General features: G+C 30.7%; 1 non-coding gene across 1 annotated transcript; it reads right to left on the bottom strand.

Moving 5' to 3' along the window:
- Positions 1-1,951: 1,951 nt before the first annotated feature.
- On the bottom strand, positions 1,952-2,058 carry LOC141519728 (U6 spliceosomal RNA). The gene has a single exon (XR_012477380.1). It is a non-coding gene; the product is annotated as a U6 spliceosomal RNA (small nuclear RNA).
- Between the last annotated feature and the right edge of the window lie 5,353 nt (positions 2,059-7,411).

Raw genomic sequence — 7,411 nt, 5'->3', positions numbered from 1 at the left:
CCAGAAGTGATATTATGTCCTCCAAAACTGGGGTCTTTGGTGTTTACAAGTGAGTTACTATGATCATAATTTTTCATCCACCCCCTAGCTATTTTTATTACTACTCAATAATACAGTTTGAGATGTGATTATTACTTCATCATCTTTCTTTATAATTTGTTTTTCATTAGTTTCCTTGATATTCTTGACAATTTGTTCTTCCAGATGAATTTTATTGATATTTTTCTCACTTTATCAAATATGTTTTTGGTAAGTTGCTTGGAGTGGCACAGAATAAATAATTTTAAGTCAAAATTGTCATTTTTTTAGTATTGATTCAGACTACATGTGAGCAATTGATTATTTCCCATTTGTTTAGATCTGACTTCATTTGTGGGATAAACTAGTTATATAACTATATTCTCACAGTTCTTGAGTTTGTTTTTGGCAAGACAGTCATTTTAAGTGAAATTTTTCTTTCCTTCTCATGCTACTGGACTTGATTTGTCATATAAAGAAAGGCAGGTAATTTATGTGGATTTATATTAATTCCTTCAATTTTGCTAAAGTTAATTGTTTTAAGTAGATTTTTAGTTGATTTTCTAGGGTTTTCTAAGTATTCCATATTATCACATGCAAAGAGTGATGGTTTTGTGTTCTTATTGCCTATTTTAATTCCTTCAAAGTCTTTTTACTCTTATTGCTATAGTTTGCATTTCTAATACTACATTGATTAATTGGTGATAATAATGGAAATCTTCATTTTGCCCCTGATCTTATTGGGAAGGCTTCTAGTTTATCCCCATTACAGAAAATGCTTACTGATGATTTCATATAGATATTGCTTATCATTTTATTCATAGTTTTCCTCATATTGAACCATCCTTACATTCCTGGTATAAATCCCACCTGATCATAGTATGTAATCCTTGTAATACATTGCTGTCAACTCCTTGATAATATTTTGCTCAAAATTTTTTTTGCATCAATATTCATTAAGGAAATTGGTTCATAAATTTTCATCTTTGTTTTAGCTCTTCCATAATTGCCATAAAAGGAGTTTGGCAGAACTCCTTTGTTTATTTTTCAAAATAGTTTATATATTATTCTAATTAATTGTTGTTTAAGTATTTGGTAGAATTCACTTTTGAATATATCCAGCTCTGGGGATTTTTTCCCTTAGGAAGTTCATTAATGTCTTGTTTAATTGCTTTATCTAAGACAGGGTTATTTAAGCATTATATTTCTTGATCTGTTAATCTAGATAACATTTTTATAAATATTTATCAATTTAATTCAGAATGTTAGATTTATTGACATAAAATTGAGCAAAACATTTCCCAATGCTTCCCATAATTTCTTCTTTGTTATTGTTGATTTTACTCATTTCATATTTGATAATTTATTTTTTCTACTTTCTTTTTAAATCAAATTAACCTATATATTAATTTTCTTAGTTTTTTTTCATAAGACTAGCTCATAGATTTATTTATTAGCTCTTTGTTTAAACTTCCAGCCTTTGGTTTTCAGGATTTCCATTTTGGTGTTCAGTTGGAGATTTTTAATTTTTTATTTTTCTAGTTTCATTAGTTGTATGGCCAACTCCTTGAATGTTCTTTTCCCATTCTGTTTTAGTAAGAATTGAGAGAAATAAATTTTCTCTTTAAATACTGTTAGGCCTGTATCCCACAAATGTTGATATGTTGTCTTATTATTATCATTCTCTTTCAGTGAAATTATCCATTCTTTTTAAGATTTGTACTTTGCACACTTACTCTTTAGTATTTTTTTTAGTATTATTTAGTTTTCAGTTAATTTTTATCTATCCACTGCCCTTTGTTAAATGTAATTTTTATTACATATGGTATGAAAAGAATAAATTTAGCATTAATACCTTTCTAAATTTGATTTTTATGTTTTTATGGCATGATCAATTTTTATGCTACTTGGAAAATAGCATAATCCTTTCTGTTCTCATTCTCTTTTCTTCATGAATTTTTGTCTCATCCTTGCACAGGGTCCAAGCTAATCTTCTCTGTATTTTTCCAATTCTGCTATATGTACTGCTGAAGTGAGCATTTCAATCTCTTTTCTCCAAAGGCCTGTCATAGGTAACTTATCTAATATTCTGTTCACCTCCTTAGTTTCTTGTTTAATTTTTGGTTGGATTTATTAAATTCTGAGAGCAGGCAGTTGTGGTCCCCATTATACTTTGTGTATAAATATTTAGTACTGATATTATTTCATTGAAAAGCATACCTTTTAGTATGATTTAGTTTCCTTTCTTATCTCTTTTAATTAAGACTATTTTTACTTTTCTTTTTACTTCAGGATTGCTACTCCTTTTTTTTCCTTACTTCAACTAAAGTTTAATAGATTTTGGTCCAACCCCTTATTTTTATCCTTTTTTTTCCTCTGCTTCAAATGTTTCTCTTGTAAGCAACATACTATACAATTTTGTTATAGGAGAATTCATCTTACATTCAGTTATGATTACTTCCTGTGCATTTTCTGTTTGAGAACTTTTTACATTCCCCCTTACCCTCCCCACCAGTGATTTGCTACTAATATCTGCATTCCTCTCTGTGAGCCCCATCCTAATCCTTTATTAATCTCCCTTCCTCTTAGCCTGTCAGATAAGTTAGATTTCTACATTCAACTGATTATACATTTTGTTCCTTCTTTAAGCCAAAATTTTTCAGGGTAAGTTTTTTGTGAAGCCCATTGCCCACCTTCTCATCTTCCACTTACCATTCTAATAGTTCCTTTCACACCTCTCATATGAATATATTTACTCCACTCTACTTCTCCTGGAGCCAGAAGGATTCAGAGAAGAAAAATTAAGCTAGTGTCTGCACAGGACCCCTCACTAAAATTCAATTCATATGCATCCTCCAGTTATCATGGTTTTCTTCAAGAAAAATGGACAAGCAACAACAACAAAAATTCATTGCATTTCAATTTCTCATCCTTTATTTTTATATCATTCTCTCAAATTCATTTTATACCTATATCCTCTATCTAAGCTATCCTATTAGTGAAATAATTTTTAATAATTACAAAGATTATCTTTCCTTCTAAGAATATATAGATTTCAGGTCTATTTAATTCCTTGTATTTTCTTTTCCCTTGTTAACTTATTTATGCTTTTACTGGGTCTTGATTCTAGGCATCAAGTTTTTTGTTTAATTCTTATGAAAAATTGAAATTCTTCTATTTCATTAAGTGACATTTCTTCCTTAATGTATCATGCTTAATTTTCCAGTGTGAGCAATTCTTGATTGTAGTCCTAGCTCCTATGCTTCTCAAAATATCATGTCCCATGACTTCTTTTAATGTTGCAGCTATCATTTCCTGTTTAATATTGATTTTGCCTTCCCCTATTTGAATTGTTTCTTTCTGACCACTTGTACTATTTTTTCCTTGACTTAATAGTTTTGAAAATTCACTAAAATGATACTTGAAGATTTTATTCAGGAATCTCTCTCCTAAAAAATTAGTTGATTCTTTCAATGCCTACTTTGTCTTCTGATCTTGAATTATCAGGACAGTTTTCCTTAATAATTTCTTGAAAGATGCTGTTCAAAGCCTCCTTTTGATTATGATGTTCAGATAATTCTGATATTGTCTCTACTAAACCTATTTTATTTTTCTTCATTTTGTAATCAAAAATTTGTTGATTTGTTTGGTCATCATCACAAAGAAACTATGAATAAATTGTGCATTTAAAAAGATAGAAGAGGACAAAAATTATTTAGCTGTAATGTTTTTTCTAAATTATTTCTCCAGTGATTTTCTTTAAGTTTGGAGTCAACTTTCTCTAAAAAGAACTTATCAAATACTGGCACCCTGAATATGGAAAGAGCACTTGATCTTTTACAAAACAAACTTCCACTAATTCTATATTAAATAAGACTACATTCATTATACATATTTTTCCAGTCTTTTACAGAATATTAACAAAGTTACCAGGGAAAAAAATGTACCACTACTACCAAAGATGGGAATATCACTGTTACCACACAATTTTGAAAGGGAGATCCTATGCTAGGGAGTTTTATTTAGGAAACAATTTTATTGAAAGCCAAGATGAAGTAGATTAATTAAAATAGGATCTTTAAAATTCTTTGTTACAACTCCAAATTGCTATACATGCTTCATTTAATGTGATCTGAAAATTGCCTATGGAATGTTAACCATATGCACAAGAAATGTAACACCTTTCTCTTCAACATTCTATTAATTTTCGGATGTATTTAAACAAATAAACAAGAAACCAAACTGACAACCAGCCCATTATCTCATATCTTTAAAAAGCACTTTAAATGTAATCCACTTTAGACTGGTTTGCACTTATGTGAATGTTTTAAAAATAAATGCGATGAGGTGGGATTGTCTCATTCTTAAAAATGTGTTTGTAAAGCTATTAAAAACTGGCATTTGCAAAATAGCTGTTAAAAATATTCCTCCTAATTGTGTACAAAGGGACAATTGTTAAAACTTGTTATAAGATATGATTCAGATTTTCTTTCCCTCTCTCCCACAGAGTCAGAGACTGGAACTACTTCATTTTTAGTTTCTCCACTTTCTGCAGGCAATTAATTTTTATTCTCTTCTTGGTTAGTAGCTTTACTAATTTTGCTTTTGCTCTTTTTTTTCCTTTTGTGTGAACTTTTTCCCCCTCAGATTTATTATTCTCAGATGTCTTTTTGGGCTTAGGTTCAACCTTTACAAGCAGTAACTAAACTAACAATACGACCAACCTCCTCTTTCATTCCTCCCTAAATACCCCTTCTGCAGAACTGAGCTTCCTCTTGGACATCTTGGCTGCATCTATCATCACACTTTCCCCAGATGCAGGTGAGCACCTATATGAGCAGCTGAGGTCTGGGGTTGAAGGGAAAAGTGCCACAGCCATGAGAGCTTCTTCTGTAGCAGGAGTCCTCCAGAATCTATTTTCTAGTCAATTGTTTCTCCATGAGGTATTTTACATTTTCTTCCATTTTCTTTTAAGCTATTGAATTTGTTTGATTGATTCTTGATGTCTCACAGAGTCTTTAGATCCCATTTGCCAATTTTTTTTTCTTATTGAAATTATATATTGTTGTACTAATTACAAGTTATTAAATTTTCTCAACCTTCATCCCCATGCATCTTAATAATTTACACAATTTTCTTCTTACCCACTTTCCCACCTCCTTCACTTCAACAGCAGTCTAGTGAGCATTGAAATTTTTTGAAAAGGAGCATAGTGTTCATTCAGATTCTGTAGTTTGTTTTGTTTTGTTTTTTTTTGTTTTTTCTTTACCTGAATGTGGATGGTGTTGGTCATAACCGGTTTCCCAGGATTGTCCTAGCTCTCTGAATTGCTGAGAGGAGAAGTATCCATCAAAGTTGATCAACTCACAATGTAGCTGTTAATGTGCACAATATTCTCTTGCTTCTGCTCCCTCTCACTCAATGTCAGTTTCTGTAATTCATTCCATGATTCTCTGGAGGCTGACCATTCATGATTTCTTATAGAACAATAGTACTCCATAGCATTCATATACCATAGCTTGTTCAGTCATTCCCCAATTAATGGATATTCCCTCAATTTCCCATTCTTAACCACTACAAAAGGCTGTTAAGAATATTTTGGAATTTGTGAAACTTTTACCAATTTTTATTATTTCTTCTGGATTTAGGCCTAGTATTGGAATTGCTAAGTCAAACAGTATGATGATCAGTTTTATTTCTTTTTGAGCATAGCTCCATGTGACTCTTTAGAATGGTTGGATTAGTTCACAACTCCACTAATAGTGCATTAATGTCCCATTCCTCCCACAACCTTCCAACATTGAACATTTTTCATTTTTATCATCTTCAGCAATTTCTGATACATATGAAGTGCTACCTCATAGTTCTTTAATTTGCATTTCTCTAATCAGAAATGCTTTGGAGTGGTTTTCATGTGATTATATATTGCTTTAATTTCTTCATTTGAAAACTGCCTGTTCATATTCTTTAACCACTTATCATTTGGGGAATTCCTTTTAACTTCAATAATTTGATTCACTTTTCTATATATTTTAGAAATGGGACCTTTATTGGAATGCCTAGGTGTGAAAATTATTTCCCACCTTTTTTTTCTACTTCTTGACAGGATTGGTTATTTTTTTAGTGCAAAACTTTTTTAATTTGATATAATTGAAATCATCTATGTTGCAATTTACAATGTACTCTATTCCTGTTTGCTCACAATTTTCTCCTCTTTCCAGAAATATCTGATAGATATTTCTTGATCTGTTAATTGGTCTATGGTATCACCCCTTATGTCTAAATCCTGTACCCATTTTGACCTTATTTTGGTATATTGTGTGAGATGTGGGTCTTTGAGTTTTTGCCACAAAATATTCTAGTTTTTCCAAATATTTTGTTTGTCAAATAGTGAATTCATTTCTGAGAAAGTAATGCCTTCTGGTTTGTCAAACAACAGATTTTTGTAGTCATTTATTACTGATCCTTTTGTAATCCATTGGTTCATTACTCTGTTCCTTAACCAGTACCAGGCACTTTTTGAATGCTGTCATTTTATTGTATTGTTTTAGATCTGGTACAGTTAGACCCTCCCCCCCTTAATTTACCTTTTTGTTCATCATATTCTTGATCTTTTGTTGTTGCAGGTGAATTTTGTTATCATTTTATTCTAATTCAGCAAAATAGTCATTTCATAGTTTGATTGGTATGGCACTAAGTATGTACTTTAATTTGGATATTGTTATATTATCTCAGCATAACCATGAGCAATTGACATTTTCAAATTGTTTACATATGATTTTATTTGGGTGAGAATTATGAGTAATAGTATTTATACGGTTTCTATGCTTGTTTTTGGAGATAGATTCCCAAGTATTTTATGTTTTCTGCAATTTACTTTAAATGGAATTTCTCTTTATATCTCCTGGCCTTGGCCTTTGTTGTTCATATATAGAAATGCTGATGATTTATGGGAGTTTATTTTATATCCTGCTACTTTTCTGTATTTAATTGTTTCAAGAAGTTTTTTAGATGATCTAGGGTTCGTGAAAAATACCATCATATCATCTGCAAAGAGTAAAACATTTGCTTCCACAATGCCAATTTTACTTACCTCAATTTCTTTTTCTTTTCTGTTTACTACAGCTAACATTTCTAATACTGTGTTACATAGTAATCATGATAATGGCCATCTTGGTCTTATTGGAATTATGTCTAGTTTTTTTCTTATTCTAATATTTGTTGGTGGTTTTAGAGAGGTACTCCATATTAGTTTAAGGAAAACTCCACTTATTACTATACTCTCTGCTGTTTCTAATAAGAATAGAGGTTATATTTTGTTAAAGACTTTTTAAGCATTAAGATAATCATATGATTTCTGCTGGTTTTGTTACCAATATGTTAAATTATGTTG

Source organism: Macrotis lagotis, chromosome 3, assembly GCF_037893015.1.
Source record: "Macrotis lagotis isolate mMagLag1 chromosome 3, bilby.v1.9.chrom.fasta, whole genome shotgun sequence".
Lineage (NCBI taxonomy): Eukaryota > Metazoa > Chordata > Mammalia > Peramelemorphia > Peramelidae > Macrotis > Macrotis lagotis.
Note: the sequence above shows the minus strand (reverse complement) of the source record. Positions and strands in the feature narration are given on the sequence as shown.